Source organism: Carcharhinus amblyrhynchos, chromosome 21 (assembly GCF_965287045.1).
Source record: "Carcharhinus amblyrhynchos chromosome 21, sCarAmb.v2.hapA, whole genome shotgun sequence".
Classification (NCBI taxonomy): domain Eukaryota; kingdom Metazoa; phylum Chordata; class Chondrichthyes; order Carcharhiniformes; family Carcharhinidae; genus Carcharhinus; species Carcharhinus amblyrhynchos.
In genome coordinates, this window is record NC_137344.1 from 39,155,504 (window position 1) to 39,176,149 (window position 20,646).

The following is a 20,646-nucleotide window of genomic DNA, read 5'->3' on the forward strand; positions in this document are numbered from 1 at the left end:
TGTCCATGCTGGTTAATAAAGATCTTACTGCACTAATCCCACTTTCCAGCACTTGGCCTACAGGTTATGGCAAGTGAATATCTAAATACTTCTTAGCTGTTGGGAGAGTTTTTGACTCAACCACCCTTTTTGAATTTCAGTGAATTCCAGACTCCTACCACCCTCCTGTGAATAAGTTTCTCTTCAACTCCCCTCTTAACCTTCTACCTCTTACCTTAAATCTGTGCTCCCTGGTTATTGCCCCCTCCAATAATGAAAAAAGTGCCTTCCTATGCGCCATATCCATGCCCCCCATAATCTTATAGAGCTCCATCAAGGGCCCTCTCAACCTTCGCTGCTCCAAGGGAACAACCCCAGCCTATCCAATCTCTCCTCATCACTCACATTCCCCAGCCTAGCAGTATCCTGGTAAACCTTCTCTACATCCACTCCCGTACAATCACATCCTTCCTATAGTGTGGCGGGTAACCAGAACTGCACGCTATGGCCTAACCAGAGTTTTATTCAGTTCAGGCACGACCTCCCAGCTCTTGAATTCTATGCCCTGGCTAATAAAGGCCAGTATCTTACTAACCTTCTGAACCACCTTATCTACCTGTCTTGCCACCTTCAGGAATCCGTGGCTATGCACTACATTGTCCCTCTGATCTCCAGGAGCCTACCATTTATACTGTAATCTTTTGCCTTGTTAGCCCTCCCCAAATGCATTACTTCACACTTTTTCAGGTTGAATTCCATCTACTTTACCCACCTGACCAATCCATCAGTATCCTTTTACAACCTATGGCTATCCATCTCACTATTTACTACCCTACCAATATTCATGTTATCCATGAACTTCTTGAACATACTCTTTATATTTAATATATTTTACATAATCATTAATATGCACCACAAATAGCAAAGGCCCCAGCACCAAGCCCTGTGGAATCTCACTGGAAACAGACATCCAGTCACAGAAACATCCCTCTACCATCACCTTTCTACCAAGCTTTCTACCTCTCAGACAATTTTTGATCCAATGTGCCACTTTGCCTTGGATCTGATGTGCCCTTACTTCCTTGACCAATCTGCTATGAGGGACCTCGCTGAAGTCCATGTAAACCACATCCAATGCATTATCCTGATCAACACTCCTAGTTATCGCGTCAAAAAATTTGATTAACTTTGTCAAATGCAACATTCCCTTAGCAAAACAAGCAATGAGAGCCCATGCTGTCAATGAGCCTGGTGTCATTAGCCGAAGTACTGGACATACTTTTGGACCGCTCAAGATCGGTGAAGTGAGAGATTCACCAGAAATCCAAATCATTCTGGGGATTGTCAGACTGAGCGCCAGATCTAAATGCAAGACAGAGGAAACATATCAAAAGAAATCCATGCAAAGGATCCACTGGCTTGGCAGCAGTGCAAAGCAAGTAACATCAACCAATCTCAATGGGGGATACAGAGATTTTTATGGATAATATTAAAAATTCACAAGAAGTTTAAAATTTATTTATTAGTGTCACAAGTAGAATTATGTTAACTCTGCAATGAAGTTACTGCGAAAATCCCCGAGTCGCCACACTCCGGGTACATCGAGGGAGAATTTTGCAAGGCCATTGCACCTAACCAGAATGTCTTTCGGACTGTGGGAGGAAACCGGAGCACCCGGAGGAAACCCACGCAGACTCGGGGAGAACGTGCAGACTTCACACAGACAGTGACCCAAGCCGGGAATTGATCTCAGGTCCCTAGTACTGTGAGGCAGCAGTGCTAACCACTGTGCCACAGTACCAGGCAATGGTGTTCTGTCCCCTGAACTCCAAACTTTAACTCACTTCCATTATAGAGTCCTTCGTACTCAGGTTATATGTTTGGTGTATTCATTTGTCTCTGTTGCACTGGTAAATTTGTTGGTGATGGCAGGCCCTATATGAAGGCGATACGTATTTTGGGTTGTAACAGCAGATGTTAAGACTTGGGACTGGAAGGTAATAAATTATGGTGTGGCAGGTACTGAGGTGCTTTATCAGCAGATTCTCTGGAAGCAACCAAGCATATCTTGTATTGTTAAGGTAGATGCAGCCATGAGTCTGATACAGAAGGGATGCTGTGGTAATGGTTCCTTAACACATTATCACGTCATTTCTATAATAAGTAATGCATAGAGGTAATGGATGATGCAGTTAGGCAACTGTCACTCATCACACTTCCTGCGTTATTTTATTTAGAACATACTGTTCACTTCTACTGGGCAAAACCCAGGTTACAAAATGTTGCAATTATGGGAGTGCAGATAGATAATTTAACACTCTAGGCCAATTTTGTACCTCACTCCTTTGTAAAGTTCCAGTCCACAAGCTCAGCATTACTGAACAATCTTTGGGAATCTGGCCTCCTCCAGCCTTGCCTCACAGTGCAGTGTTTGAACATTTGGAATTGGGGGTTAGGAATAGACGAGCAGCTCCGTCAACCCTGCCCCAGGTTGACTGTTATGTCAATAGAGGCATTACAGTCTGCCAACTTTAGGCTGTAAAAGCCCATACTTTACCTAACTTGCCACTGAAAATGCTGCCAAATTATAAATGGGAAATTAACTGTAACTAAGAAGCTCAAAGTTCGACAGTCATTCATTATGTCTCAGTGGGATTTAGGGTGGCACAGTGGCACAGTGGCACAGTTGTTAGCGCTGCGGCCTCACAGCACCAGGGACTCGGGTTTGATTCCAGCCTCAGGTCACTGTCTGTGTGGAGTTTGCATGTTCTCCCCATGTCTGCATGGGTTTCCTCCGGGTGCTTTGGTTTCTTGCCACACTCCAGAGATGTGCAGGTTAGGTTAATTGGCCACACTAAATTGCCCCTTGGTGTTAGGGGGATTAGCAGGGTAAATACATAAGGTTATGGGGATAGGGCTTGGGTGGGATTGTTGTCGGTGCAGCCTCGATGGAGCGAATGGCCCCTGTCTGCACTGTTGGGATTCTATAATTCTTCTATGATTCTATGATATTACAACTTATGTTGTCATTGGGCAGTCCCCGTGACCTGCAAATTGAATTGTAAAGAAAAGGGGACCAACAAGGTTGTTGTCTTATTGAAAGTTAGCTCAGACTCTTGGGGTTCAGTCTTTCGGAAATGTATTGCGTTCACAGGACTCCTCCAACCAATGCAAAAATTTGGCAATCAGTCAGTTTGCCACCTCAGAACTGCTGTAAAATTTTCCCTGCTATAAAGGTCATTTGCACTGATATAACTGTGTGTGTGTGTGTGTGTGTGTGTGTGTGTGTGTGTGTGTGTGTGTGTGTGTGTGTGTGTGTGTGTGTGTGTGTGTGTGTGTGTGTGTGTGTGTGTCACTTTACTCGAATCCATCTGCCATAGTACGCTCCTAACCCAATTTCATGAGCATCATAAACTGGAGATTAACACACTTTGTTGTAAATTGTTGGCATTTGCAATTGACTGGTGGAACAGAAGCTGCTGGCTGAAATGAGACAACAGCTTTTCTCTCAGTGGTACCATCTAGGATGTTTAACAACAACACAGAGTCCTAGTAATTAAGGAAAAGGAGGTTGGCATGTAGGGATCCCATGGTTTTAACTGCTCAAGGGGATGTAAGCATGAGTCATTTGGAAATGTAAAGTATGAGCTGCCTGTTCAAAGCAGAACTCACCTTCAGTTGAATTCTTAGTCTTTGTAATCAAACAAAAGGCGAGATCCATCAAAACCGCGTGATAATTTACATGTGGGAAATGTGTTATTTCTGCCTGAATCAAAGAAGATTGTGTGACTGACTTATAAATGGATTTGTCTGAGGCTTTTGGTTATGCAAAAGAAATATATTTTTGTATTTCCTGAACTACTTAATCTCATCTCTGCTGATACTTAATGCAGGTTACTGGCAGTGTTACCTTGGTCAAATGCGCATTTTTAAAATAATATTTGTAAAGTCAATCAACAATAGAATGATGAAAATCTGGGCCAACTATAAGATTATAATCATAGAATCATAGAATCCCTACAGTTCAGAAGGAAACCATTCAGCCCATCGAGTCACTACTGATCACAGTCCCACTCAGGCCCTCCTCATATAACCCCATGCATTTAACCTGCTAATCCTCCTGACACTATGGGGCAATTTAGCATGGCCAATCCACCTAACCCACACATCTTTGGAGTGTGGAGGATATCAATGCACCCGGAGAAAACCCAGGAGGGAACACAGATACATGGAGAATGTGCAAACTCCACACAGTCTGTGACCCAAGGCCAGAATTGAACCTGGGACCCTGGCTCTGTAAAGCGGTATTCTTGATCAATAATTCAAATAAGAACATAATAGATAGGAACAGGAGTAGGCCATTGAACCCCTCAAGCCTGCTCCACCATAGCTGACCTGATTCATGTTCCTGTCTCCCTACTCCCCATAAGCTTGGGTTCTTTTTTCAATCAAAAATAGACCTAACTCAGACATGAATATATGCAATGACTCGGCCTCCACAGATCCCTGCAGAAGAGGATTCCAAACACTAATGATCCTCTGAGAGAAGAAATTCCTCCCCATCTCTGTCTTAAATTGGAGTCCCCTTACATTCAAACTGCGGCCCCCTTGATTCCCCCACGAAGGGAACATCTCCTCAATGTCTCCCCTGTTGACCTGCCTCGGAATCATGTATGTTTCAATCAGATCACCTTGCATTCTTCAAAACTCCAATGGTCCATTTAACAGCCTTTCAGGCCAGGAATCAGACTAGAGTGAACCTTCTCTCTACTGTTTCCATTGCACGTATGTCCCTCCTTAAGTATGGTGGCCAAAACTGAATCTCTTAACCTTGAATTTAAAAACGTGAGCTTAAATTTATATAGCACCTTTCCCAAACTCGGGACATTCCAAGGCACTTTAGACCCAACACTTTTGAAGTTTTTTTTATTATTTCAGAGGATGTGGGCACCGCTGGCTAGGCCAAACTTTTTTGCCCATCCCTAATTGCTCTTGAACTGAATGGCTTTCTCAGGCATTTCAGAGTTAATCACATTGCTGTGGATCTGGAGTCACATGTAGACCAGGCAGATTTCCTTTCCTAAAGGACATTAGCAAACCAGATGGGTTTTTAAAACAATCATTTCATGATCATCATTAGATTTTAATTCCAGATTATTTTTATTGAATTCAGATTTCACCAGCTGCCATGTGGGATTTGAATCTGGGTCCCGAGAGTATTACCCTGGGTCTCTGGATTACTAATTCAGTGACAATACCACTACATCACTGCCTCCCATATTATAATGTCTGAAAGACAGCAGCCTATTTGCAGATGGCAAAGTCCCATACAGCAATAGGATCATGACCAGATAATTTGTTTTAATGAGGTATAAATATTGGCTAGGACAACAAAGTGAACACCTACTCTCCCAAATACTTCTGTCCACCCAGACACTGGGAGGGTGGAGGTGGAAGGGGGAGCTGATTTACCATCTCTTCTGGCAATGCAGTACACCCTCGGGGCTGCAGAAACGTGAGTGTCGCATGAATCTTGAGAAGAACATGACCGACATGATTTGAACTGAGAATCCTAGTGAAAGGTCAGGCTTATGAGTGGAGGCCAGTATCAAACGTTGATAACAGACAAGGTGAATCAAAGTACAGAATCATTGACTTGGGACCAATGTGATAAAGGAGTTGGAAATTGTAAAATGAATTATTATAAAGCTACAACATGCCTCTGACACAACTGCAAGATTTTTGCTTTTGGATCTGCTCCACCTGTGTACCCGCCACCTCCCCACCTACTCCTCACCTCCCCCCCCCCCACTCCCCCCATCCCACCTCACTTCCCCTGCCCCAACATCCTTCTACTTCTTCTAAATGCAAGTGAAGATTGGGGAGTGCAAGAAAGTGAAAATACCTCTCAGTACCTCTTTGGATATTTCTTCTTATTATTATTAATGAAGAGGAGGGCAATAAATAAGATGGTGCTGCACCAGGGTGCCACTCGGGAATTGATATTTCTTTGCCAGCGATGAGTGTATTCCTGGAGGAGATGATGCACTGAAACTCTCATGTAAAAGTAACAGGATGTACAAAAAAGAATTAAGAGGCATTGTTGGGGGTGGGGGAAGAGGGTGGGGAGAGTGGCTTTGAGTAGATTCAGTGATATTTGTCTACCAAAATCTAGAAGTCTGGAATCGAAACACGGGCAGCATAATGGATTGCCTGGAATTATGGCAGAGTGATAATCTAATCAAACTGTTTCTCCTCTAAGGCTGCTGCGTGACAACACAGAGACCAAACATTCCAACTCTTGGCAGCCAGTTCTACCTCAAACCCAGGGACTAATACTCTTATATCTAAGTTCATCCTCTCCGGATTGGATTCCCCTTGCTGATCTCCCGTCCAAGATTCTTTATAAACTCCACCTTTCCCACATCTTGTTTGCATGTCTCCATTTCCATTATGGAGCAAGTTTTTTTACACAGAGGATGGGGGCGGGGGGCGGGCTGTGTGTGTGTGTGTGTGGGAGGGTGCCTGGAACTCGCTGCCAGGGGAAGGTCGTGGAGATATGATAGTAACTTTTAAGAGGCATCTTGACAAATACAAGAATAGGATGGGAATAGAGCAATGTGGTCCCCAGAAAGCTCGGGGTTTTAATTCTGTCAGGCAGCATGGTCAGTGCAGGCTTGAAGGGCTGAAGGACCTGTTCCTGTGCTGTAATTTTCTTTGTTCTCTACGCCACCAATTTAAAACTTCATCCAAATTTTTAAATCCTCCCCAGAAGTCATTCATTGACAAACTTTGTTCGCAAATTCTCTCTTACTGGGACTTCCTGCCCTGTCAATGCTTTGAGCAAAATTTTGACTTGCCTATGTCCTGATCCTTTAGAATTAGCCTAAACTACATCACACATGGTTCTTTTGCAAATGCCCTTGCCTCAAAATCAGAAGGTTGGGAGTTCATATCCCATACCTGATGTTTGAGTACATTAACTGTGGTGGCACCCCAGTGCACTGCTGAAGGAATTCTGTACTGTCAGAGGTGCTGACTTTCAAATGAAATGTTAAGCTCCCTCTCTGCTGGGTGTAAAAGATCCTAATGCACTGTGTCAAAGATGAGTAGAGCAGTTCTCCCTGCTCTCCTGGTCAATATTCATTCTTCAGCTAACATCATTAGAACAGATTATCTGACCATATTCCTGTCTGTGGGAGATTTATCTATTTGAAATCATTGCCACAGTTTATAAATTACAACAGGGATTATATTTCAACTGTTCTTCATTGACTGAAGATGTGCAGGTTAGGTGGATTGGCCGTGATAAATTCCCCCTTATTGTCAAAGGGGATTAGTAGGGTAACTACCTGGGGCTATGAGGCTAGGGCCTGTGTGGGATTATTGTTGGCGCAGGCTTGATGGGCCAAATGGCTTCCTGCTGCTCTAGAGAGATTCTATGACTCTAAAGCATATTGTGTTGGCCTAACATGTGAAAGGCGCTATATAAATGCAAGTTTTCTTTTTTTCCCAATAGCCTGGCAGGAATGCATTGGGATTTACAATCACTAACAATAACGGAGCACAACACCAGGGTTTTGATGTCCAGTAAATACTTAAGTGATAATAGTTAAGTTCATTTATTTGTGTCACAAGTGGCCTTACATTAACACTGCAATGAAGTTACTGTGAAAGTTCCTGAGTTGCCGCATGCTAGCGCTGGTTCGGGTACACTGAGGGAGAATTTAGCATGGCCAATCCACCTAACCAATATGTCTTTCGGACTATGGGAGGAAATCCACGCAAACTCAGGGAGAATTTGCAAACTCCACGCAGACAGTAATCCAAGCCTGGGTTCCTGGCACTGTGAGGCAGCAGTGCTAACCACTATGCCGCCATGCAGAGGGGAAATGGAGTATGTATAGATCAGTCCAAAGGGATTAACATACTCCATTCAGACGTATTATTAATTCTCACGTATAGTATATTCAGGGTCTGTTATTTTTGACTGTGCACATCTGAGGCATTGGTCTTTACTTCCCTCAGAATGGTGATCTCCAGCAGATTGCTACTCTGGATGTATTTATCCTCGTTGTCATTGCAAAATCCTTGTCTTACCAAACCTTCCTCGCTCAAGCTGGGTGAGACAGGAGCAGCAAAGTGTGGCCCAGGCTGTAACTGGAGGGCAGGGAACAAAAGGGACACCGCTTTTTTATGGTACCAGCTGCAGATGCTGGAATCCAAAACAGAAAACGTTGGAAAACCTCAGCAGGTCTGGCCGCATCAGTGGAGAGAGAAAATAGAGCTAATGTTTTGAGTGTGTACGACTCTTCTTCAGAGGAAGTGAAGCCGAGTTCTCTACACCCACAGGTTGGGAGAGGGTTTATGTTCGAACATCTGAGGGTATTTCCAATTATAGATGCAAATGTTGATTGAATAACGTGCTAGACAGTGAAGGATTCAAAGCTTCATTGTAAAAGTAAATCTAAATCTCTGAGGTCAAATTCAAAGTTGTACATTTGTCCCAAATGCCCTGCTATCACAACACACAACAGAATAGCATAATTTTTCACAAATTAAAATCAAAGCTGAACAAATTAGGAGAATGGCCAAATGTAGCTTATACCCTAGTTGTGGAAAATATTTTGGAAGACTTTAAATGTTGCTGAATAGGGAAGAATAAGTAGTGGGCTGATCAATTATGCTCAAGTATTATTAACAATACCTCATCCTCAGTCATTACTTTTGAAACAAACAAGATTTAACTCAAGATTCCTAATGTGATGACCACAATTGTTCAGCACTGTTTTTATGGAGGTCTTGCAGCACAGTGGGTAGCCGCGCTAATTCTCAGCCAGAAGCTCTGGGACTAAGTACCACCCCAGGACCTCATGGGTGCAGAAAGTGGTTTTGTGGCGCAACCCAGCAGGTTGATTTTCAACCTGGCAATCCCACGGGTATGCCAAGGCAGGCAGTCAGGGCGGGAGAGTTTCCTGGTCAGCCAGAACCATGGAGGTGATCTTAGTCACTGTTCACGGTAGGCCCCCGTTGGCCATAGCGAGGTCGGAAAATTCGGTGGCCAGCTAAATCTCCGTTCACTGTGGTGGGATGGGAAAATCCTGCCGGCATGAACAGTGGTTAGATTCCAGCCTATGTGCATTAGTTGCAGCACCACAGCCTCCCCAGGTTAAATGGGTTCCAATGGTAACTGTTCTGCTCGATTTGAGAGACTGCTAGAGAGATACTTTCCTTCTAACAAAATTACATTACTTTCTGTTAAGTACCAATGATTATTTTGGCTTTTTCTTTTGTGAAATTTGCAATGAATAGATTGTAATTCATTCACAAAGTGCCAAATGGTGGTGAAGGCCTATTGTTCAGGTGAACAGAAACAGAGATAAATGTCACCTGCATAATTTCAGATTCACACTTATAAAACAATTGAAACCAGTGAAATTCAGTAATCGGCATAAATCATCTCTTTATATCACCTGAATTTGCTGAGCAAATTACAGCCCAACTTCTTACCACTGGTGGTCATTTCACATGCATAAAGTGCTTTCCACAGACCATTAGCCGATATTGCTGGCCGCATTAATACTGCACTGTCGCGGTTAAGGGAAATCATTACATTTAATTTCATCTCTGAGCATCGTTAGTAAGCTGACTGCAAACAAAGGAGACATTATTCAATAGGAGTGTTAGCAGAATATTTAAAAGACGATGCCCACTTCCATATGTTTCAGTGTTCTCGTAACCAGAGGAAGCAACCTGGGTCAAAATAAATTGCTGCATTGCCATAATTCACAATGCCATCTTGTCAATGGTGATCTTTCTTTTCACTGTACCTTACGGGACAAACTGCTGGCCAGAATTCTTTGCTTCCCCGTCCTCAGGCTGAGTGCAGAGGGTCAAATTACATGATACCCTCAGGGATCCCTGGGGCAGATACAGCCTCAGATGGAAAATCTGTCCTCACCCCAGTTAAGACCCTTGATTGGTCTTAATTGTGAGGAATTTCCATCCAGTCACAATTATTAGACTGGCAGGCAGATGATAGATTGAAGAGGAATACCTAAGTTGTACAAAGTTCAATGTGCAGAGGTGGGAGATGAAGGGAGTACATCTCCATCAGAAGCCACTTTCTGACTGAGGGCAATCCTACGGGTATGCCAAGGCAGGCGGTCAGGGCGGGAGAGTTTCCTGGTCAGCCAGAACCATGGGCACGATCTTAATCGCTTTTCACGGTATACCTCCGCTGGCAGGGCAAGGTCGGCAAATTTGGTGGCCAGCTAAATCTCTGTTCACTTAGGGCCAGGAGATCTCCAGACCACCCTCTCTCCATCGACTGTCCCCCAATACCCCAATCACACCCTACCTCCCTGTGACACACCCAGGCCTTCACTACCTAACCTCTCTTGCCCCATGCCAGTTACTTTTCCTCCCAAGTTCCCAGCACTTGGTTCCAGGTCGCCAGCTGCAGTGCCACCTCCGGCCATTGCAGCGCTGTTGCTGGAATGATTCAATAGCTGTCGGCCAATCTGATTGTTTGCAATTCTCCATGTCTGGGATTCCTCCCAGTGATGGGCAGAAGTCCCACCTTCTGCCAATGAATGCTGATTCGAGTGTGAAATGGCATTGGACCCGCTGTGTTTGGCAGGGCTGTGTTCCCTGCCAACATCTAGCGGAGACCGACCCACCAGCCTGAATATCGAGGGCAGGAGCTCTTGCTTCTGTTGGTCCTGTCAAAAGTAAAATTACATTTTTGTCAATTTTGTGAGCGACTTCCAAGGACCACTGATTTTAATACTTAATGGTACAAATGGCCAAAGGTTGAAATGCTGCAATCTGTCCTTACCTATTTGAGAATTGCAGTCGTGGTCCTGCACCATATTACAACTGTGCTTCAAAAATTGTTCATTGATTGAAGCACTTTTTGACATCTTGACTGCAGCATATTGGAGTGATGGAGGAACCTAGTTCCATTATTTAACTCAAGGCAAAATACCACGGATGCTGGAATCTGAAACTAAAACAGAAAATGCTGGAGAAAATCAGCAGATCTGACAGCAGCTGTGGAGAGAGAATAGAGCCAACGTTTTGAGTCTGGGTGACCCTTTGTCAGAATGCTTGAAGTCGAATCTCAGGGCTTCTTTTCCCTCCTATTTTCAATTGCTGGCCATCAGCTTATCAGCGGGGCAGCACGGTGGTACAGTGGTTAGCACTGCTCTCTCACAGCACCAGGGACCCAGATTTGATCCCGGCTCGGGACACTATCTGTGTGGGGCTTGCACATTCTCCCTGTGTCTGAGTGGGTTTCCTCCCACAGTCCAAGGATGTGTAGGTTAGCTGGACTGGCCATGCTAAACTGCCCTTCAGTGTCAACGGGACAAGCTAGGGTAAATACAGGGAGTTAGTTGTGCATTAGGGGCGGCATGATGGCACAGTGCTTAGCACTGCTGCCTCACAGCGCTAAGGATCCGGGGTCAATTCTGGCCTTGGGTCATTGTCAGTGTGGAGTTTGCACTTTCTTCCCGTGTCTGCTTGGATTTCCTCTGGGTACTCCAAAGATACATCAGCTAGGTCAATTGGCCCTAATGTCCGGGATTAGCATGATAAATGAGGCTTTCGGGAATAGGGCCTCGGTGGGATTATGGGTCTGTGTGGACTCAAAGGACCAAATGTCCTCCTTCTGTACTGTAGGGATTCTATGATTCTAGATGAGATGAGTAACAAGTAGCAGGCAGTTGAGATTCACTCTGTCCCCACTTCTTGTATCTGTCAATTGGATTATTTCACCAGAAATACTTGCATATTCGAATAGGTTTGCTGATACCATTTATTTCTGTTTGTCTCGGCAGCCTGTTTTTCAATAGCCACTATTTTGGATTCTTAGGTTTCAGAATCTTGAAAGTTTTGGTAAAAGCAACTCTGGGCAGGAGTCTATATTGTCTGTCCATCATCAAGAGCAGCTTGGTAATATCACTATTAGCTGAGCTAGTCAGGTCCTGAAGGACTTATCTCCTAGCCTGGGCTCACAGGAGATGGTGAGTGAACCAACATGAGAAAGACCTACTTGACTTCATCCTCACTAATGTACTTATTCCATCTGACAATGGCAATGTTGGCAGGAGTGGTAGCCCCACAGTCCTTCTAAGGGCAAGGTCCCATCTTCACACTGGGGAATAGTCTCATCGTACTGCATGCACTATTATCATGTTACATTTAAGTTTATTTATTAATGTCACAAGTAGGTTTACTGCAATGAAGTTAATGTGAAAATCCACTAGTTGCCACAGTCTAGCACCTGTTTGGGTACACTGAAGGAGAATTTAGCATGGCCAATGCACCTAACCAGCACGCCTTTCTGACTGTGGAAGAAAACCCATGATGTGGAGATGCTGGTGTTGGACAGGGGTAAATACAGTAAGAAGTCTCACAACATCAGGTTAAAGTCCAACAGGTTTATTTGGTAGCAAATGCCACTAGCAAAGGGGCAGAGCCCCAAAAGCTAGTGGTGTTTGCTACCAAATAAACCTGTTGGATTTTAATCTGATGATGTGAGACTTCTTACAAAGAAAACCCACGCAGACATGGGGAGAAGTGCAGACTTTGCACAGACAGTGACTCAAGCTGGGAATTGAACCCGAGTCCCTGGCTCTGTGAGGCAGTGGTGCTAACCACTGTGCCACCGTGCCATCCCTATGTTGTATAGATTCAAAAAAGATCTAACAGTTCAGAACCTGGCAACAGTGAAATGTTGTGAGTCATCCGCAGCAGTAGAACTGTATTTCACTAAAACATGTAATACCATGGTACAGCATAGCCCTCACTTTACAATTGTCATCAAGCTGGGGCACCAACCTTGGTACAGTGAGGAGTGAATAAGAGCGTGCCAGCAGCACCTGGCACATCCAGAGATGAGGCACCAACTTGGTGAAGGGACAAGACAGGATTACACTCAGTGGAAGCAGCCACTATCAGATTTCAATATCACTTCAAAGCTTTGCAGTCCTGCTGTACACAGTTATGGACAATTAAACTAACAGGAAAGGAGAAGGCTTCAAAAACATTCATATCCAAAACTGGGTGGGTGGGTGATCAGCTGAGCTTTTTCTGAGGACTCCAGAGACAGTCTTGAGTCCATTTCAATGTACTCCCCATTATATCAGGAAATGGTTGACTGAACAGGACAGAGCAAAACTTATCTGGCAGCAGTCCTGATGACAGGTGCTCCAGAACTAGCTGCACCCCTAGCCAAGCTATTCCAGTACAGCTACAACATTGGCTCCTGTCCAACAAAGTGAAAAATAGGCCAGGTATGTTCTGTCCCCTAAAATACAACCCAATCAGCCTAATACAGATCATCGGTGAAGTAAAGAAAGGGGATCGACAACATTGCTATCAAGTAGCAGCTTCTCACAAATAACCAGCCCACTGAATCGGGTGTGAGTTCTACAGGACACGTTGGTTCCAAATGTCATTTCAGTCATGGTCTGAGCATTAACAAAAGAGCTGAATTTCAGAGATGGGATGGGATTAACTACTGTTGTCTTCAGGGCACCAAGTGTGGCATTAAGGAGCCTGAGTAAAATTGCAATCAAAGGAAATCAGCATTAGACTCCAGCTAATGATGTAGGAAACCAGAATTAATCTTTACTCATGTTTTAGGTTCATTCACAGTGTGAAATATTCCAAGTACATTGCTCCTAACTCCACTCCCACACCAATGTCACTAAGTGTCTCTTCTGAACGCATTAAACTAATAAATAAATGTTTAACCTCTTTAAAGGGGATGCTATAATTTTTCTGAAACTTAAATCAAAAACTATAATAGAAACTTAACAAATTCAATTGAATCAATATATTGCGGAGTGATGCTGCGCTCCAGCCTCAAGTGTATTGGTGAACACAACATGCTCCACCTCCAGGGACACCCAGGCACAGAAGAGAGGCAGGGAGTCAGGATGAATGATCCCTCCAATCTTCCACTGTCTCACCTGCTTATGTCACTGAATTTAAATTTCTGCAGTTGAACCCATCTCCCCCTAATAATTAGTCTGAGTCACTGGGTTAATTGCCCTGTGACATTATCATTACACCACTATCTCCCCATAATGTTGCCTTAATACTCTTTGAGTATATCAATTGAGGAAATTAACAAATACTCTAATTAACAGCACTTTAAAGATACACTGTAACCAAAAAGAAGCATCCTATGAGGATGTATCACAGTTTGGTACGGCTCCTGCACTGACCCAAGACCACAAGAAACTACAAAGAGTCGTGAATAAAGCCCAGTCCATCATGCAAACCATCCATTGACTCCATTTACACTTGCCACAATCTCAGAAAAGCAGCCAGTATATTCAAGGATGTCTCAGCCTGGAAACACTCTCTCCCACCTTCTTCCGTTGGGAAAAAGGTGCAAAAGCCTGAAAACACATACCAACTGATTCAAGAATAGCTTCTCCCCTGCTGTCATTAGATTTTTGAATGGTCTCATAAGATATTAAGTTGATCTTTCTCGACACCCTAACTATGACTGTAACACTATAGTCTGCACCCCCTTCATTTCTTCTCCCCTATGTACTTTATGAATGGTATGTTTTGACTGTATAGTGCACAAGAAACAATAATTCTCCCTTAGTGTACCCAAACAGGCGTCAGAGCGTGGCAACTAGGGGATTTTCACAGTAATTTCATTTCAGCACTAGCATAAGCCTACTTGTGACACTAATAAATTAACTTAAACTTGCAACTGAGATTTTTCCATCCCACTGCTTTGAAGGGAGATTTGGTTGAGTGCCAAATCCTCTGGCCTCACTGGCAGCGACGGGAGAACGTGTCCCTGAAACTTTTTACGTATTTCACATTTTGCATTAACTTGATGAGCCTTGTAGATTCCTCACCATCCAGAATAGTGACCTTCAATGGAAATTTCAATCTTTAACAAGAAGGGTGAACAAATTGTCTGTATAGCCCTTAGACAATTTGCTTTTGATTTCTCTCTGTTTCTTACACCAGATACCATTAATACTTCCCCAACATTTTGATTAGGAAAGTGATCTTGTTAAGGGAACACAATAATGCCCTGATTGCTGATCCACTGACATTCCAAAGACAATTACATTTTCATGCTCCATGCCCAGTTTAATTTGTGCTTTTCTCATGGAAGGCTTACTTAACATCAAAGGTACCTCATTAGATATTGCAACAATTCTAGGAAGATGGCTTACTCTAGCAATTTTGCATAGAATCACCATACTTTAGTAATCTCAATGAGTTGTCATCCCCAATCCTAAAAGTAATGGAACTTTCATGCTCCATGACCTCACACTAATCTGCACTATTGAGTGGTTCTGGATAATATTTCAGCTCATCTGTTCTGCACGCTATCAATGTGCAACCACTATCTAGCACCACACATTTAAATGAATCCATGAGTTATAAACTCATCATCGGACTAGAGGTTCTTGCAACTAGTACAGTTCTTTCAAATTAATCACTATCATCCCCTTCAGCCTTCAAATTCTGAGCCATGCATCATTTTGAAAATCTTGCTGTTCTATTTTGGGTGATTAATCACATATTAGATTTTGAGTCATACCCGAAGCATCAGTTAACTGTGCCCTAGACATTCCTGGAGTTGATTCACCTACTATTCCTGTTATTTCCTGTGATATCAAGATCCACTCAAGTGCTTATAGCCTAATTTCTTCTATCTGTAATGCTTCCATTCTACTGGCAGATGTGTAAAGTATCTGAATGATCTCAAAAGGTTGCTGCAAACATTTGCCTCCACAGGATATTTTTAAGGCAGCAGACATCTAATCCAAAATGGATTAACACAAAGGCCACAAGAACTAAACCATGGTTAAGATCAGGGGATATCCACATGTAACACAATCTGTTAATATAAATGGGAGCACTGAACAGGGAAACTCAAAGTTGAGTTTCTTCTTCCTTTTGTACAATCTGTTAAAGCCCATGATATGTTCCTCCATGGACTAACCATCCATCTTCCAAAATCAATCAAAGTCTGATCACGCCTTATAGGCATCTGATGGATCACTTTTCTGATAAATTCCATCCATGAAATCTAATAGAGTAGCCAAATAGGTCCCACATCCTTGGCACTGCCTGCTACCTGGTGGGCAGTGCCAGGGTGCCCAGTGGGTAGTGCCAGGGTGCCAGGCTGGTACTGCCCAAGAGGCACTTCTCTATGCCTGGGGGGGGGCCTCAATGTCCTCAGTCTCCACCAGCGAGGTCATCACACCTGGTCCCCGTTGATGAGGACCAGCTGTAATTCCCATTGGTGGAACTCTCTCCCAGGGGTGAGGGAAACATTACGAAGCCCGGAGAATTTCACCCTGGACTCACTGATGTTGTGGAAATGGTGAGTTAAATATTGTAATCAGCCTCATGCTGTTTTCTGGAATGAGGCTGATTACCCCATAAAAAAGAGCCTGGGAAAGTTATGACTGGCTGGATGCAGGTTGTGACTCCTCCTTCAGCTATCCAGCTGACATTTCACGCTGAAAATCTCACCACATACCTTGTTTCCTCTTTGGGAGAGGTGTAATCCATATCCACAAAATCCAAAGATATGCAGGTTAGGTGGATTGATGATGTTAAATTGCCCCTTAGTGTCCAAAGATGTGTAGATTAGGAGCATTAGCAGGGTAAACGTGTTGGGTTACAGAGTTGGGCCTGGGCAAGATGCTCTGTCGGAGAGTTGGTGGAGACTCAATGGGCCGAATGGCCTCCATCTGCACTGCAGGGATTCTATGATTCTATGACATATCCCCTTCATTCTTCCACAAGATTCTGAATGTGTCAGGGGACAATGATACCCTCACAATTTGCACTTGCATTGAGTCATTCTTCACAATAGCTGCTTGAATTGTAATCTTCCATATGCTTTTTCTTGTCCTAGTTTCTAGTCTTCACCTTTAGGGTACCGTCCTCTGCTATCATGTTAAATGGGGAGATGGTGATGTGATGGCGATGTGGAGATTAGTGGTAATGTGTTAATGTGGGGATTAGTGACATTGCTCTGAGAACATGGATTCAAGCAGCAACTGGTGCAATTTAAATTCAATAAGAGGAAATTTGATAGCTTAGTGGTATTATCATTAGGCTATTAATTTGGAAATTCAACTAATGTTCTGGGGACCCGGGTTCTAATCCCACTACGGCAGATGATGAAATTCGAATTCAATAAAAAATATCTGGTATTAAGAATCTACTGATGACCATGAAACCATTGTCATTTGCTGGAAAAACCCATCTGTTTCACTAATGTCCTTTAAGGAAGGAAATCTGCCATCCTTACTTGGTCTGGCCTACATGTGACACCAAATCTACAGCAATATGGTTGACTCCCAACTGTCCTCTTAGGGCAACTAGGAATGGGCAATAAATGTTTGCCATCCAGCCACACTCATGTCGCCCACATGAATAAAAAATAAATAAATTTAGGATTGGAAGCTCATCTTAGTAATGGGGATCATGAAGCTTTCATCGATTGCTATAAAAATTGATCTGGTCACTAATGCCCTTTAGGGAAGAAAATCTGCCATCCTTATCCAGTCTGACTTACATGTGACTCCATGTCTTACATGTCACTAATCCCCACATTAACACATTACCACTAATCTCCACATCGCCATCACATCACCATCTCCCCATTTAACATGATAGCAGAGGACGGTACCCTAAAGGTGAAGACTAGAAACTAGGACAAGAAAAAGCATATGGAAGATTACAATTCAAGCAGCTATTGTGAAGAATGACTCAATGCAAGTGCAAATTGTGAGGGTATCATTGTCCCCTGACACATTCCCCTGACACACAACAGTGTGGTTGACTCTTAACTGCCCTCCGAAATGGTCTCGCAAACTCATCAGTTCAAGGGCAATTGGAGATGGACAACAAATGCTGGTCTTGCCAGTGACTCCCACATTACATGAAGGAACAAAGAAACATCATTGACAGCCTATTGGTGCAGTCAGGGACTAGAAGCCAACTTTTAGTCGGTTTCAAATATATTTGTATTATTAGTGCACAGCTCCTAATTTCACTCCCATACCTGTGTCAGTAAGTGCCTCTGTATATGTGACTGGGTAATCACCCTGTCAAGGCCTGCCCACGTATATAAATTTTAACATTCAGGAGAAAACACTCCATTAACTAAATACATATCTGGCACAAGTAAAAATATTTGTGTTCTTTGAAGTTCAATCATCTCAGCTACAATACATCACTGCAGGAGTTCCTCAAGGTAATATCCTAGGCTTAACTACCTTTAGCTGGTTTATCAATGATCTCTCCAAACTTAGGTCGGAATTGGAGATGTTTGCTGATGATTGCACAATGCTCAGTTCCATTCACAATACTGAAGCAGTCCATGTGTAGACGTAGCATGACCTGCTGATAAGTCACCAGTAATGATTGCACCACAACAGTGCCAAGCAATGACTAGCTCCAACAAGAGAGAGTCTCCCCATGACTGTCACTGGATTCCCCGCCATGAGAAGCTTGGGGGTTACCATTGACTAGAAACTGAACTGGATCAGCTACATTAACACAATGGCCACATGAGCAGGTCAAAGCCTTTCTGCCATTTACAAGTCAGGAGTGTGATGGAATGCGCTCCACTTGCTTGGGTTAGTGCAGCTCCAACAACACTTAAAAAGCTCAAGACCAACCAAGATGAAGCAGCCTGTCTGATTCACCACCTGAAACTTCCCAGCATTGACACGACACTGGCTTGGAGGGCCAAAGGGCCTGTTTCCTGTGCTGTACTGTTCTTTGTTTTTTGTTCTTTGACCAGCAGTACGCTGTGGCTAAAGTGTGTTCCATCTACAAAGTACCATGCAGCAACTTATCAACACTTCCTCAAAAGGACATCTTAAATATCCAACCTCTATCATCCAGAAAGAACAAGGGGTGCAGATGTAGGGTGCACCCTCCAAATTTACCTCCAAATTACCCAACATCCTGACTTGGAACTGTGTCATTTTTCCTTCACTGTCCTTGGGTCAAGATCCTGGCATTCCTTCCCTATCAGCACTGAGGGTGTACCTATACCACATGGACCTCAGCACTCTACCAAGATGACTCACCAACACATTAAAGGGCAATTAAGATGGACAATAAATGTTGGCCTTTGCATCGATGCTCACAAGCTGTGACTAATGAAAGAAAAACCTGCCCTGAGGTTTATCATCTGTAATATAAATTTTCCAATCTTCTAGATGGATTTTTTAAATAGCTCCTGTGTCTAAATCCTGGTAAAAGTTTATTCCCTTCCCACTTTCTCTTGTCCAAAACTAGGTTGTTTCCCTCCATTGTAGTAATTTGAATTCCCTTCCCGCACCTAGTGATGCACTAAGATAGACTTTTGTCTGTTTCCCTAGCTTGTAATTCCCTGAACAGGTCACTGATCTGTCACCAGAGCTTTATAGCTTGAGGGGCGCCACTCTGCAGCAAGTGTGGCTGACCAAGAATCTCTCCCACTCTTACCACCAATCACTGGGGTGTTGGAAAGATTTGCAGGTTGACACTCAACCTGTTTGACCTCATTCCTTAGCCATCGAGTCCCAGGGTGGAATCAAACCTGGAGCTTCTGGCTCAGAGGCTGGGGGTGCTACCCACTGTGTCACAAGACTTCTCTGTGGTAGTAAGGTGGCCCATAATTAGTAAGAAGAAAAACAATTGAAGCTGTACACCAATTGCATGGAATTATTATTAAACACTCGTACCGGCCAGGAGAGAACAGAAGCTATTGAGCGATGTCTATAAATCAGCTAGCGTATTTGTGTTGCATATGTTTAGTTCTGACTCAATGTCTGTAAACGTGAATATTATACTGATATTGAAATGAGTTTGCAAACAAGGATGATGAGTGGACATCGGTTGGAATTAATTCTATTGCCTGCACAAAAATTGTCCCTGGCTTCAGAGATATTAAAAAAATAAATAGATAAATTGCTTTTGATGGTACCATTAGTAAAGTAGCCCATACAAAATAGAAGATCTATGCTGGGAGTTTATTTCCATAGAAAGCAGATCTGTTCATTAACAATCTTTGCAAGCTATCGGTTCGTAATGGATTTGTACTTCAACAACAAAGAAAGAACTTTCCTCGAGGTTATAGTTCATTTCACTCTAGCGATTTTGTAAGAAATGTTACAAAGGTGTGAAGAGGCACTTAACTCAGTGGTAACACCTCGTCGTTCTAAGAGAGGGAATGAGTTTGCGTAATGGGAGGGCAGCACTTCTGTTACAATGACAAAACGGCTCATTGTCAGAGTGAGCGAATTTTAGCGTTAACACTATTGAATAGAACTAATCAATGTTTAAGCATAAGGTGATGCTGTATTCTGAAGACAAGCTACTGCCATATCCATGCATTCCCTGGAGCCTATTTTCTTGGCATTTATCTAGTAAAAAGAGAAAAGAAGTGCTGATAGCAATTCCCTCACCTATTCTGGCAGAATTGAAATATCCAAGCTTTGGGGGCTAAATAATTGATTGCACAATTTGTTAGCAAATATGCACTCAAAGCATCTGGCAGATATTAACCCTTACATGTAAATCATAGAATCCTGACAGTGCAGAAGGAGGCCACTTGGACCAATATGTCTGCACCAACTCTCTTTGACAGATACCTCCACC

The 20,646-nt window shown here is 43.3% G+C and overlaps 1 protein-coding gene and 1 long non-coding RNA gene across 3 annotated transcripts in view; one reads left to right on the plus strand and one right to left on the minus strand.

Annotated features, from left to right (window-relative positions):
* The window catches only part of LOC145356372 (protein shisa-6-like), a 519,167-nt gene that overhangs the window by 307,772 nt on the left and 190,749 nt on the right, over positions 1-20,646 (plus strand). The gene's annotated exons all lie outside the window — the stretch shown is intronic.
* LOC145356373 (uncharacterized) overlaps positions 1-20,646 on the minus strand; it is a 144,425-nt gene that overhangs the window by 2,771 nt on the left and 121,008 nt on the right. The window lies entirely within an intron of this gene.